Here is a 14,176-nt window from a genome sequence, read left to right as displayed (position 1 = left end):
AAAATATAAAAAATAAGACAATGAAGTAATATGGGAAAAGAAAACTACGATAAATAAGAAAATATTCGACGAAACGAAGTAATACGGAAAAGAAAACTAAGAAAATTAAGAAAAAAAATAAGAATGCGGTAATGCGATACGAAAACTAAGAAAAAAGAAAAGAAAAGTGAGGAAAATTTGACAGTATGAAGTAATGTGAGAAAAGGAAACTAAGAAAAATAGGGAAATATATGAAGGAGACAATAATAAAAGACAAAGCTAAACAAGAGAAAAAAAATGGCAAACATGAGAAGAACGAAACAGGGATAACAAAAATAAAATACGAATAGCTAAGTCAACGCATTTAGGACACTGAATGACACTGAGAATGTAGAGTACAAAGAGAGAGTACAAAGAGAAGAATAAGAGAACGAAGTGAACACAGTACAGTAATAGCATGAACAGACGGACGACGGATACACAGAGAAAACAAAAACACTGAACAAATAGGAATACCACAGAAAGACACAGATTAAGATTAAAGTCTGCCAAGGTTGCCAAGGGAATGCAAGATGGTCTCCACACAGGGACGTTACACAGACATATGTAAAGAAAAAGCCTTCTGTGTAAAATGTCATGATAATTAAAGAACATACAAGAATACAGGCTCCTTAATGTGTTCGTGTGACCTTTGACCCCACAAAACTGTAAAAGGTCAAATCCAAAATGAAAAAATAAATAAATAAATAAATCTGGGAGCATTAGCCCAAGGAATAATTGTACCAAGCTTGAAATGAATTGGTGAAGAAACAAAGGAATGGCAAAAAACTTAAAAGTGTCTGAAAGAAAGCATAAGAAAAAGATTAAAGAAACCGAGGTAATACAGTATGGTCTCCACTATAGTGTGGATCATAGAAAAAAAAAAATATGGACAGAGAAGAAAATAATAGGACAAAGAATAAAACTAAGGAAAACAGTGCGAAGGCAATGGGAAGAGACAAAAAGACGACGTTAAAAAGAACACTAACGAAATATATGAAGGTCAGTGTGAGCATGAAGACACAGAACGCAGACAGTGAAGAAAGGTATGTATAAAATTAAGGATACAGAATGAAGAAAAATGACTAAATGCATGAATGAAAATGAAGAAAACAAGGAGAATCAAAAGACGACGATGAAGGGAAAGAAGAAATAGGATGAAAAGAGCAGAATGAAGAAAGTCTATCTGTCTATCTATTGCCAGACGCCTCAATCCCGTTTGGGGTGGCCACAAACAAATCGCCTCCAAGTCGCCCTGTCCCCCGCCATTTCACTGCCCTGCTCCCAACTCACACCCCCCTCTCTCATATACCTCTCCACCCCATCCCTCCATCTCATCCTCGGCCTCCCCCTTCCTCTTCCCCCCTCCACCTCACTCACATACACTCTCTTCGTCAGTCTTTCACCCTCCATCCTCTCCACATGGCCAAACCATTAAGACATAAAGAAGAAAACAATGAAGTACAAGAATTAAGAAGGAAGGAAGAAATACGAAGTACATAGGGAATAAAACCATGAAAAACAAAAAAAACAAAAAACTTAACCTTCACAGAAAAGGACAAAAAAACAAGAGTAAAGAAAACAGGCAGCACAGAAAACGAAATAAACAAAATCCAAACAGAAGGAAGAAGAATAAGCACCGGAAAAAGACGGGTGGGGGAGGGAAAAGTGGGGAAATTTTAGGGAATGCATACACGGTGGGAAGGGAAAACTGTGGGGACAACGACAGAAAGAAGGGGATAAGTTGTGGGTAAAAGTTTGAGAGGGGGGAAAAGTGAGCGGTAAAAGAGGTGGGAAATCTTTGAACCTTATAGGCTGAGGGGAGAGGCGGGAAAGTAGAGGAAAATTTTATAGGTAAAGTGAGGGGAGAGGGTGATGGGAAGGAGAAAGGGTGAACGAGGGGGAGGGGGGAGCTGTTGGTTAGTGTGAAGGGACAAGGTGAGGGGAGAAAGGGAGAGAAAAATGTGGGGAAAAAGTTGTAGGGAAAATGCTCAAGAGAAAAATAAGGGTGAGGGGAAATCGTGCAGGAGGTAGGGTGAAGGAAGACGTGGAGAGGAACCGCAGAGTGAGGGGAAAGGGTGGGGGAGGCATATTTGTAGCTGAGAGAGTGAAAAGAATAAAAAATGGGGGGAACTGGGGAGGGAAAGAGAGCACAAGGTGAAAGGAGAGGGTGAAGGACGAAGTTGTGGGTGAAAAAGAGAAAAAAAAAATGGTCGAAGGGAAAAAGCTGCAAACCTGAGAGAGAGAGAGAGAGAGAGAGAGAGAGAGAGAGAGAGAGAGAGAGAGAGAGAGAGAGAGAGAGAGAATGAGTGAAAAATGCATGCGAGGGGAAAAACTGGAGAAAAGGCTGTGGGTGAGACAGAGCAGACACGAGAGAGAGAGAGAGAGAGAGAGAGAGAGAGAGAGAGAGAGAGAGAGAGAGAGAGGCGCTTCTTAGGTGAGAGAGGGAGAGGAAAGAACGCAAAGAAAATGTGGATAGGGGGAAAACTGAGGGGAAAAGATGATGACAACAATGTATGAAGAAAGGGAAGGGAAATTATGTGGTTAAGTGTAAGGGGAGAATGAGCGGAAAATGAAATACGTCAGCGTAATTGGAGAAGTGAGGGGAAAATGATAAACATATAGTGCATAGAAGTGAGGGGAAATGAGAACACGAGCGGTAAGGGAAAAGGTGAGGGGGAAACATGTGGTCAAGAGTGTAAGGGGAAATGAAGGGAAAAGATAAGGGTGCCAATGAAAATGGAGGAGAGAGGGGAAATGATAAGCTAACTAGGGCAACGAAGCAAGTGAACAAAATGAGCATAAACGAAAATGAAAATGTGAGGGGAAAATGTGACAAGGTAGAGACAAAAGTGAGGGGAAGAAGCGTACAGGGAAAATAATGGGAAAAGACTGAGGGGAAAACACAGACGGGGAAAAGTGATGGGAAAAGATGAAGGTAAGGGAAAAAGTGAGGGGATTACATGAGGGGAGGAGTGTGTAGGGCAGGCGAGGAGAAAAGATGTGGGTTAAGGAAAAACTGAGACGAAAGATGAGAGTACTGGTATAAGGGGAAAGTGAGCGGAAGAGAGATCAGGATGAGGGTATAAGTGAGGGGAAAGGATGGAGCTAAAAATGTAGAGAGGAAAATGAGGGGAAATGATATGGGTGAGAATGTGCATGGAAATGTGAGGGGAGTCGTGCATGAAAGCATGTGAGGGGAGATGAAGGGGTGAAAAACGAGGAAATGCAGAGAGAGAGAGAGAGAGAGAGAGAGAGAGAGAGAGAGAGAGAGAGAGACAGACAGACAGACAGACAGACAGACAGACAGAGAGACAGAGAGAGAAAGAGAGAGAGAGAGAGAGAGACAGACAGACAGACAGACAGACAGACAGACAGAAACTACAAAAAAGGGGGAATGAAAGCCACCGCACATAAATATGGAAAAGGGAGGGAAGGGAAAAATATGAATTTCAAATCAGAACGGAAAACTTGGAAAAATATCGAAAAATACTGAGAGAGAGAGAGAGAGAGAGAGAGAGAGAGAGAGAGAGATTCTTCCAGGAAATTCTCTCATTATGGGCGGAACAAGTCGTACTGGAAAGAAAAAAAAAATGAAGGCCGATTTTTAAAAGCATTCGAACTGGAACAACGTTAGTACAGGATTTATAACGGTTGTACTGGATTTAAAAGGATAGAGAAAAAGAAAAGGAAATGAGAAGAAGAATGGAAAAAATCTGGCGAACACTGTAAACTGAGGAGGAGGAGGAGGAGGAGGATTACATAGGATTACATAGGAAAGTAAACAGCAACAGACCTTATGGTCCTTTCGAGGCTGCTTGTTACAGAGAAAACTATGCCTACAAGATCTAACTCAACATGCCGAAGGATAAGGATAGTAAAGCAAGAAGGCTCCCCCTACCACCAAACCCTCCAGGAAAAAGTGAGAAAAACCACCATGCAGCATGGAAAAACTGACATGGAAATTTCATAGGAAAAACTGGAAAGGAAAAGTCACATTCTATAATACTTTGTCTATAAGCTACCCGACTGAGTAACCTGAAAGAGAAATTAATAAAATAAAATAATAGCTACGGCATGACATTATAAACCGGTACATGGAGTTTATGGGAAGTCTGTGGACATAACGTGGAAACTACACACTGCACAGTATGGATGTTTAGGGGTGGTGCGGCAGCCTTGCCTGGCGGTTTTGAGGTAGGCAGCAGTCAATCACGCCCTAGCTCCGTTCGCTCCACTGAGACAAGGAACTCTCCCATGTGGGACAAGTACACAAGTTTCATCCTGAAGCAGTGACCCCTGGTACATTAAAAAAATCCCGATGGTGGTCACTTGACTAACAGGGACCCTCAGTGATCCACAGCCCATCACAGGTCGAAAGTGAGAGTAGTGACCATTAACTCAGGGTTATCTGTGCAGATCCTAATCTGTGCTTATATTGCTTTCTTTGCATTGGGGAGAATGAAAAATATATACGACGGATGTCTTGGATAAAAAGGGACTGCACAGTGCACATTGTGGATGTGCAATGCAGGAGGAGGAGGAGGAGAAGGAGGAAGAGGAGGAGGAGGAGGAGGAGAAGGAGGAAGAGGAGGAGGAGGAGGAGGAGGAGGAGATTGAAAGCCTAAAATTAAAGCAAATGAAAAGCAGGGAAGGATTTATTGAGCTGTACTGGCTTTACAACGTCCGCCGGCAATACTAATGTTATAACTGAAACTAACAGTAACAGATGTATACGGTCCAACAGGAAACAAACGGTCATAATCGAAACTAACCTTTATACAGGAAACTAACGGCCATACTGGAAATTAAATGTCAAACTTGAAACTAACGGTGGACATGAAAACTAACGGTCACACTGGAAACTAAAGGTCGTACTAGAAACTAACGGCCATAATGGAACCAACGGTGGATCTGGAAACTAACGGTCAGACTAGAAAGTAACGGTCACGCCTGAACTAACGGTGGATTTGGAAACTAACGGTCATACTGGACGCTCATGGTCATACTTGAACTAACGGTGGATTTGGGAACTAACGGTCATACTGGAAACTAACAGCTAGACTAAAAAAAAAAAAAAAAAAAAAGTGTACTCACGGTTAAACTGGACAATAGCGGCTGTACTACAAATTACAGCAAAATAATAATAATAATAATAATAATAATAATAATAATAATAATAATAATAATGACCGTGCAAGAAGTAACAGGCAAACCCGAAAACGGAGAGAAAACTGGAACACATTGAGACGCGTTTGAATATACGAGGTGGGCTGCTGGAAATACCCGTCCCACTGGAAACCCACGGCCATGGAAATGTCAGTCCTGGAAATGCCGGCCCCCGCACTGGAAAATAACACCCATAACGAACCCACCACAAAATACCAGAATATAACCCTTGCTTTCGAATTTGAGGGTTGTGTTGAAATTTAGTGGTTACAATGGAAAAATAACGCTAAGAAATTATATATGCAGATAGATATACACAGACCGAGACAGACAGATAGATAGATAGACAGACAGACAGACAGACAGACAGACAGACAGATAGATAGACAGACAGACAGATATAGATTGATAGTGTATACATATATCCTACTTTCTACCACACCATTTTTCTCAGTAGAGTGACCACATAGTGAAGGAGTTAATGACTATAATTACACAAGGCTATAATTAAACCCAGTTAGTTCTAAAATTTTCTCTTATGCTGGATAAAGCCAACTATACTTAGGGAGAACATTATATACAGAGAAGTCCTCAGGCTAAAGGTGTAAAGGGAGAAAATAGGAGAAAGATTAAAGAAAAAGTAGTAAAAGAAGACTGACGAGGACGAAGGAAGATGTTCAAATGAGAGAGAGAGAGAGAGAGATCCGAATTCCCTCTCCCTTAACTTTTCCATATTTCCTCAATCCACCTTTTACTCCTCTCTCTCTCTCCCTCTCTCTCTCCGTCCGTCATTCCTTCCACATTCTCTCTGGCATATTCCTCTTTCCCTTTCCTCCCTCTCTTCATTCTTCCCCTCACCTCTGACATTCCCGGCCTCAAAATTCTCTCAGTTTCACAGGCCTTATATATTTGTCAGCCTTTTATCTATCTCTGTTCTCTCTCTGTCTATTGTTGTATCCTTATTGTATTTCTAATTCTAATTCCTTATTCCTTTTTCCTGGGATGATGATGATATGATGATCGACAAAGATGATGATGATGATGATGATGATGACTGATGCTTGATGATGACTGATGCTTGATGATGATGATGGTGATGATGATGACTGATGCTTGATGATGATGATGATGATGACCAACGACAGACAACATGATAAAAGACGATAAACGACATGATAATGATGATGGCACTTGCTCGTGACTAGCATCATACTTCAGTGCTAATCTCTTGCTACAATTCAGCAGTCAGGAAGGAGAAACGTGAATCTGAGGCCGTAAGAAAACAATAAAAAAATATATATACAAGCAAAAACAAGGAAAAGAAATGTTGAATAGTACCATGACATCACCTTTGATTTTTTTTTTCACACCACCATCAGACGATTTTCAGCGATTTTTTTCTTTTAACTCTAGCGCTGACGGGGCTGATCAAGACCATCTCTACCTACCTCAGTGCGACAAAGACTACCCTAAGCTGAAGAAAATCGTCTGGATGAAGCCAGAATAAACTAAGAAAACAGAGACGGCTGAATAAAATCGTCTGGGGTTACCTAGAATCAACCACTCTCATCTGAAGAAATCGTCTGGAATTAGGTAGAAGATAATACGACAAACGAGACGGTGAGGTTAATGGCGAAAGGACTGAAATTATGCGACACTCACCTGAATAAAATCGTCTGGTGTTAAGTGGAATAAATAAACGAGGCCAAGAGGGTTGGAGAAGAGTGTGACGGTTAGGTAAGATTGGCGCGAGACCGAGGACGAGGTGATGGGAGGTGGACGAGAACATGGAGGAGGGCAACTTGGACTGGTAAAATAAGGTGATAGACAGACACACATAGATGACAGAGAAAGAGAGAGAGAGAGAGAGAGAGAGAGAGAGAGAGAGAGAGGAGGGGGGGGGCACAGATATAGCCAGATGCAAGAAATATATACCTATACAGAAAAATAAACATACATACCCGTACATACAAACATACAATACACAATAAAAAGCGAGAGATAAACAAACAGACATTTCCCTTGCTCTTTTGGTGTTCGCTTTTCTGCTTCTCTCTTACTCCTTCTCTTGATATTTTTCTTTCATTCCTCTTTCCCACACCATCCTCCTCCTCCCTTTTCTTCTTCCTGCTCCTCCTCCTCTTCCTCCTCTACCTTTTCCTCCTCCTCCTCACCAATCATTTTCCCCACTTCTCTCACGTTCTCTTACTCTCTCTTCTCTCATTCCCTCCTTTATCTCCTTTTTTTCTCTTTCACTCTATTCTGTCCTCCCACGCGGTCTGTTTATCTTTTTTTTCCTTTAGCTCTCTCTCTCTCTCTCTCTCTCTCTCTCTCTCATCAATTTTTCTTTCTTCCTTTTGCGTTTCTGTCCCCTCTTTCTTCCTCTTCCCAATTCCAACATCCTTTTCTATGCTGGTCTTTCTTCAGCCTTCATTTCTTTCATTCTTTCTTTCTTCCTTCATCTTCTTCTAACTGATATAATCCCCCCTTTTCTTAATTCTTCATCCACATTATTTCCACTGTCATCATTTTCTCCAATCCATGTTCTCTTCTTCCACCTCCCATTTTCTTCTCACCTCTTCTACAACACCTAATAAACTATGATATAATACAGCCACTTAAAAATATCCTGGGTAAATAAATCTCCTAGGTAATTATGCGGCTTCTAATCCCCAACTTAAGGCGTTCACTCTTGCTTAACACATTTCTAAAGTATAATATTTCCCGCCAGACACAGCACAGAGAACAGAATCGCAGAACAAAACACCCTAATGTTCTTAATACTATCTTATTTTACAGTGAAGATAAGAGATGGTAGAACAGCGGTTATTATCGATCAAAAGTAAGAATAACCAAGACGTCATCAGATTTAAGTAACCACCTCTACACGACTGCTGCTAATACTGACTGAAGTGAAGCAAATACTTAAGCGTCCTTCTGCTACTTCAGCTTTACTTTATTTGAGCTTTGAAAATATCGAAGCTTAACTGCATTCACTTTACCCTAACTTGGCCCAAACTTTTATCCCCCAGCAGCTTATTTCACTTAAAGGCAAAATACAACACTAAGACTACATACTTTCCACAGCACTCCCTCGTGACCAGCGCCATATTCTAGTGCTAATATCTTGTTAAAACTCAGCACTCAGTATGGAGGGATGGCAATTTCAGGCCACGACAGAGTAAAAAGGGTATAATCTAAGACTTTCTGCTAATACGGAGTAAGAGTAAACATTCTGGCCTACGGTACCGATATAGATTAAGTGCCGCTGGTGAGGAATGTGTTTTCTTTTCGTCCATTCCTATGAAATTTCCGAGTCAGTTCATCTATTCTTTGTGGCAGTTCTTAATTTGTTCTACCGGATTCGAGGTGTGTGTGTGTGTGTGTGTGTGTGTGTGTGTGTGTGTGTGTGTGTGTGTGTGTGTGTGTGTGTGTGTGTGGAGGAAAGTCTTTATGCTTTGCTATCCTTGTCTCATACTCATAGAAAAGATATCTGAGTTACATATCAAACCTATAAGAAACGCCTCTAAAAGATCAGCATAAATCAGTAGCAATTTTTTTTATCCTTTGTACTCATTTTTCCTCTTTTATCTTCTCTCTTCCTCTTCATTCTTCCTCCAATTTCCCTTAACTCCTCTTCCTCAAATTTCCTTTTCCTCTTCCTCATATTTCCATTTCATCTTGGGCCCAGAGGAGGAAGTATATACGGAATTTGAAAGGCGTAGTCTGTATGCATATATTCCTATGTAAATATGGAAGGCTATTGATAGAGAAGACAGACAGTGGGAGCCGGATGGATGGATGGATGGACGGATGATGGATAGGGGCGGAGCGATGGATGGATGGAAGGAAGTAGACGATGGTTGGATGGGGATAGATAAATGGACTGATGGATGGACGAGTCGACAGGGGTAGACTGATATCTGGCGGGAATGAATGGATGGATGAATGGAGAGAGAGAGAGAGAGAGAGAGAGAGAGAGAGAGAGAGAGAGAATAATAAAGCCCAGAACGAGAGTAATAAATTCTCAACCCTCATCAATTCTCCGCATTTAAACGGTGAATAATGCTGGGGAGGCGAAAGGAAATGTATCAATAAATTCTGATGTATTGGGACGGGGATAAATGGTGTTAAGTATGGAGAAATAAGAGGAGTGAGAAGGGAAGAAAGAGAGGGGAAAATGATGAAAATGATAGATTAGAAAAAGGAAGACTACAAATAACATAAGTGGAAGTAAATATTTAACATCATCATTATCATCATCATCGTTATCATCATCATCATCATTGTCGTCATCATCATCGATAAGAAAACTGCGTTGAAAATGAGGATATATGAACATCAGACGAATATAAATGACGGCAGAGAAAATAAATAAATAGTAGTAGTAGCAGTAGTAGTTGTAGTAAATAATAATAATAATAATAATAATACAAATAATTCTGAAACTGCTGATGCAATATTCAAAGAAGAGCACATTCCAGATGAAAATTCTTTGATCACCGTTGACTTAATATTTGGGGACTTTTGGTATGACTCACAATTTTTTACGGATTCTGACCTGCGACCTTCAGAACAAGGTCAAAGTCATTCATACTATGCAAATCCCGTTCACTCATGACCTACTACATTTCCGCCAAGTTTGGTCAAATACTTTCCGATTTAGTACTTTCAGGCATGAGGCGACCACTTTGATTTTCCTCAAAATCTCAAAATGTATCTGCTGGATCTCAATATCAATACCCAGGTGCACCAGTATACAGTATGTTCACTACTACATCTTGGAACATCTGCAAAGCAATCGATTCAATAGCTTTTACTCCGCAGGAGAGCATTATATATATATATATATATATATATATATATATATATATATATATATATATATATATATATATATGGTGTAACGCGACGTACCGTATGACAAAAACTTACACCAATGATCTATCATGTAATTTTGAGTATATTTTGTTCTATAGACATATGCTCTCTGCGATCCCAGTTCAGTACCCAGCATTCGGCTGTTTTGTGTAAAAGCCTCGTCTCTTGCATGTGCCATTGGGTGAGAGCTTCGCAGGGTTACGGGAGACGAGTATTATTAGCTTATTCTGTACTGTACATGAAAATCCCATATCCTATCAGTACACACGAGTTTTAAGAAGAAACTTTACGTAGTCTATTGATTCTCTAACATCAAATCATGCATTCATGCAATTCTTTTGCACAAATCCACTGTAATCAAGGATCAGATTCAAATTTTATGGCTTGCAAGGGAGTAGGGAGGGAGGGAGGACAAGCTGGAGTGTTGTTGCCAGTTATGTAATATTTGGTTTGTAGGATGTAGCTACCAGCATTATCATGACACCCACAGCTCATTCAGTGAAAAAACGTTATTCTAAAGGGAGATTAGCCTCACTTTATGTCAGGAAGAATTTTATTTATCACAGTTTTTCTGCTGCAAGTAAACATGGCGCCACTGGGTATCTCCACTTGTGTTCCTCTCTGCAACACTGGCATTATCATCGCAGAATCTGTTAAAAAATACACGATGTCTGCATATTCTTCATTGCTGTACGTACGTGGCATGCTGTTTCGTGAACATGTGAAGCTGAACCCGGTGAACAACAGAACGCGGAGAACAGTATTTGAAGTGTGTGCCTCCCCTGCAAATGTTCCCGTTCAAATGACAGTGGAAGCAGGGTTGCCAAGTCCTTCTCATCAATCTCGCTAGTCTAGTCCTGAAAACTTGCTAGAATGTCGCTAGATAATAAACACTGCAAAACATCAATAGAAAATATGATAAAATCTCTAGAATATCACCTAAAAATGGTAAAAATATCCAGAATGTAGCTAGATATTATGTTGCCGGACGTTAGTGCCGCAAGTAGAAGCAAAAAATAGGTCTAGATGAGTAGTCGTTACATTGGCCAGCCTGTGTCACTGTTCTCACGTCATCATATGAAAAAAATGGTGCCACTTTTACTTGCATCAGAAAAATTGTAATGAATAATAATATTTCTCCTGACTTAAAATGATGCTAGTCACTCAGTACAGTAATGTTCTTTCACTGAATGAGCTGTGGGTGTCATGATAATGCTGGTAGCAACATCCTACAAACCAAATATTACATAACTGGCACAACACACCACCCTCTCCTCCCTCCCTCCCTACTACCTTGCAAGCCATAAAATTTGAATTTAATCCTTAATTACAGTCGATTTGTGCAAAAGAATTGCATGAATGCATGACTTGACGTTAAAGAATCAATAGATTACGTAAAGTTTCTTCTTAAAACTCGTGTGTACTGATAGGATATGGGATTATCATGTACAGTACAGTATAAGCTAATAATACTCGTCTCCCGTCACCCTGCGAAGCTCTCACCCAATGGCACATGCAAGAGACGAAGCTTTTACACAAAACAGCCGAATGCTGGGTACTGAACTGGGATCGCAGAGAGCATATGTCTATAGAACAAAATATACTCAAAATTACATGATAGATAATTGATGTAAGTTTTTGTCATACGTCGCGTTACACCCTGTATATATATATATATATATATATATATATATATATATATATATATATATATATATACAGGGTGCTACTGCGGCGCTAGTGCTAGGAAAAAAACTGTGCCAAAAGATACACAAGATAAATCACTCCCGAAAATTTCAAGTCTCTGTCTCGAACGGTCTTGGAATGCCAGCCTTCTGGATCTTCCCCCCTCCCTCCCAACGAAAAAAAAAAAAAAATAGTATCTACAATATCAATATGAAGTCCACAGAATGTTGAGCAATTAATAATAATAATAATAATAATAATAATAATAATAATAATATTAATAATAAAAATAATTAATAATAACAATAATTAATAATAACAATATTGTTATTATTATTATTATTATTATTACTATTATGACCATGATCATGATCATGATCATCATCATCACCATCAGCAGCAGCAAGAGAGTAAAAATTAGGCTTCTTTTACTGCCAAGCCTCCGCATCCCTTAACATATTTTCTATAATCTTCCTACCTCCAATCAAAATTAATAAGCTGAAGGGAAATTTTTCGACCATAAGGGTTGGATGCAGCCTTCACTCACCCAGTGGCTATAAGGGTACTCTCCTAAATAAATAAATAAGAATAAACCCGTCTGGAAGTTAATTTAAAAAAAAAAAAAAAAAAGACGTCCTCAGATTGAGAAGGGTTAAGGTGTTTTTCCATTGTATAGTGTTCTTTCCAACTACCTCAAGTTCAACTTTTGGATTCCTACGGTTTTCTTCTTCCTGGTGGCTTTCTGTAATTTAGCGTCTTAAATCTTACCTCTTTTTGTTCTTCTCATATTCCTTTTACTGTTTGGAAGTTTCTTTGTATTTTATGAGCTTGTTGTGTCGGATTTTCCTAAAGCTGCCTCGTTTACTTATCTCGTGGGTCTCTCTCTCTCTCTCTCTCTCTCTCTCTCTCTCTCTCTCTCAATAAATGTGAAAATTATTACGGTAAGAATGCAGGAGTGATGCAACAAATGATAGACGAAACATTATTATGAAGGAAAATGATTAAAAATAACCGGGAGAAAATGACGATGGAAATGATGACAGGTAAAGCAGAGATGTGGTAATGATAAAAAATAATGATAAGGGGGAAATAAGAGATGATAAATGATGATGGAACGGGTAGGTGAAGATAAAAAGTAGGGGGAGGGGAGCTGTGATAGGATGGATGACAGGGGAAAATTATATTAGCAATAACGATAGAAGAAAAGAGAAGTTAAATATATGGAGATGGCAGAAACAAAGCATGAGGGAAAAAATACGAAAGATGAAAAAAAAAAAAATGTAGGAAATAATGAGAGGAGAAAAGAGAGAGAGAGAAAAAAACATGAAGATGGAAACGATAATAAGCAAACAACAATACGGAAAAATACGAACGATGAGAGGAAGAATAACAAGGGACAAATGACAGATATGATACGCGAAGAAAAATAAGACAAAATAATGACGGCAATAAGTACAGGAGAGAAGACAGATAAAGAAGCCATAAAGATAATAACGTAATTAGTGATAGTGAAGGATAACATTATACAAACTGAAAACTGCCACGAGATTTTTAGTGAAGAAGGGGGAAGAATAATAAAAATGATAATTGCAGAAGAGACTAAAAGGGATAATGATGATAGTGTTGACGGTGAAATAAAGAAGAACTAGCTATCTATATTAACTGATCCGATTTCCGTATGTTTGTTGGTTTGTTACCGTAACACAGCAAAAACGATGCAACGTAGAGCAATTTTTGTTAGAGCAAGGTACCGTTAAAATGCTATACCTTGAAGAATAAAACAATTTTCAGTCCAATCGGGCCATCGGTTCTCGAGTTAAGACTCATTTCAGGCCTTTCGACAGAGAGCGGAGGCCGCCGAAGGCAGCCTTTAAGCGAGTACAGGCAAGAACAGAAGAATAAGGAAGGGGAAAATAGAAAAGGGAAAAGATTTAAGAATATGTTAAGTGGAGGAGATATGGAAAGGTGATCATGAGGAAAATAACGATGATAAAGTGCGGTAATGATAAGAAATAATGAACAACGATGAAAATAAACTATGATGAAGTGTGGATGAAAATGATGAAAACTGTAGATGATAACGATTAAATTGCAACTGGATCATTCTGTCCATAATGGAAGAGAGACGTAAGCGAAATACTGGTGAAGGGGAGAGAAGGGGAATATAATGTTCCTGAAATATCACAAAATCACAAAATGAAAAGTGAAGAAAATAAAAAGTGCAGAAAGATGAAGATACAGTGGCAAAAAGACGAAAACGTGGAAAAAAAATGGGAAAACACAATTATGAGATGAAAAAGAAACGAAGAGCAAATAAAGGAATAAGATGAATATTACACAATCCTGAAACATTAAAAAAAAATATCTAAGTAATAAAAAATACAGCAACAACAAGGCGCCAAGGTTGAGATATTAAACAGAC

The sequence above is a fragment of the Coenobita brevimanus genome, chromosome 22 (genome assembly GCF_032717465.1).
Source record: "Coenobita brevimanus isolate Jiangsu-jjx chromosome 22, ASM3271746v2, whole genome shotgun sequence".
NCBI classification, from domain to species: Eukaryota; Metazoa; Arthropoda; class Malacostraca; order Decapoda; family Coenobitidae; genus Coenobita; species Coenobita brevimanus.
This window is presented reverse-complemented; position numbering follows the sequence as displayed.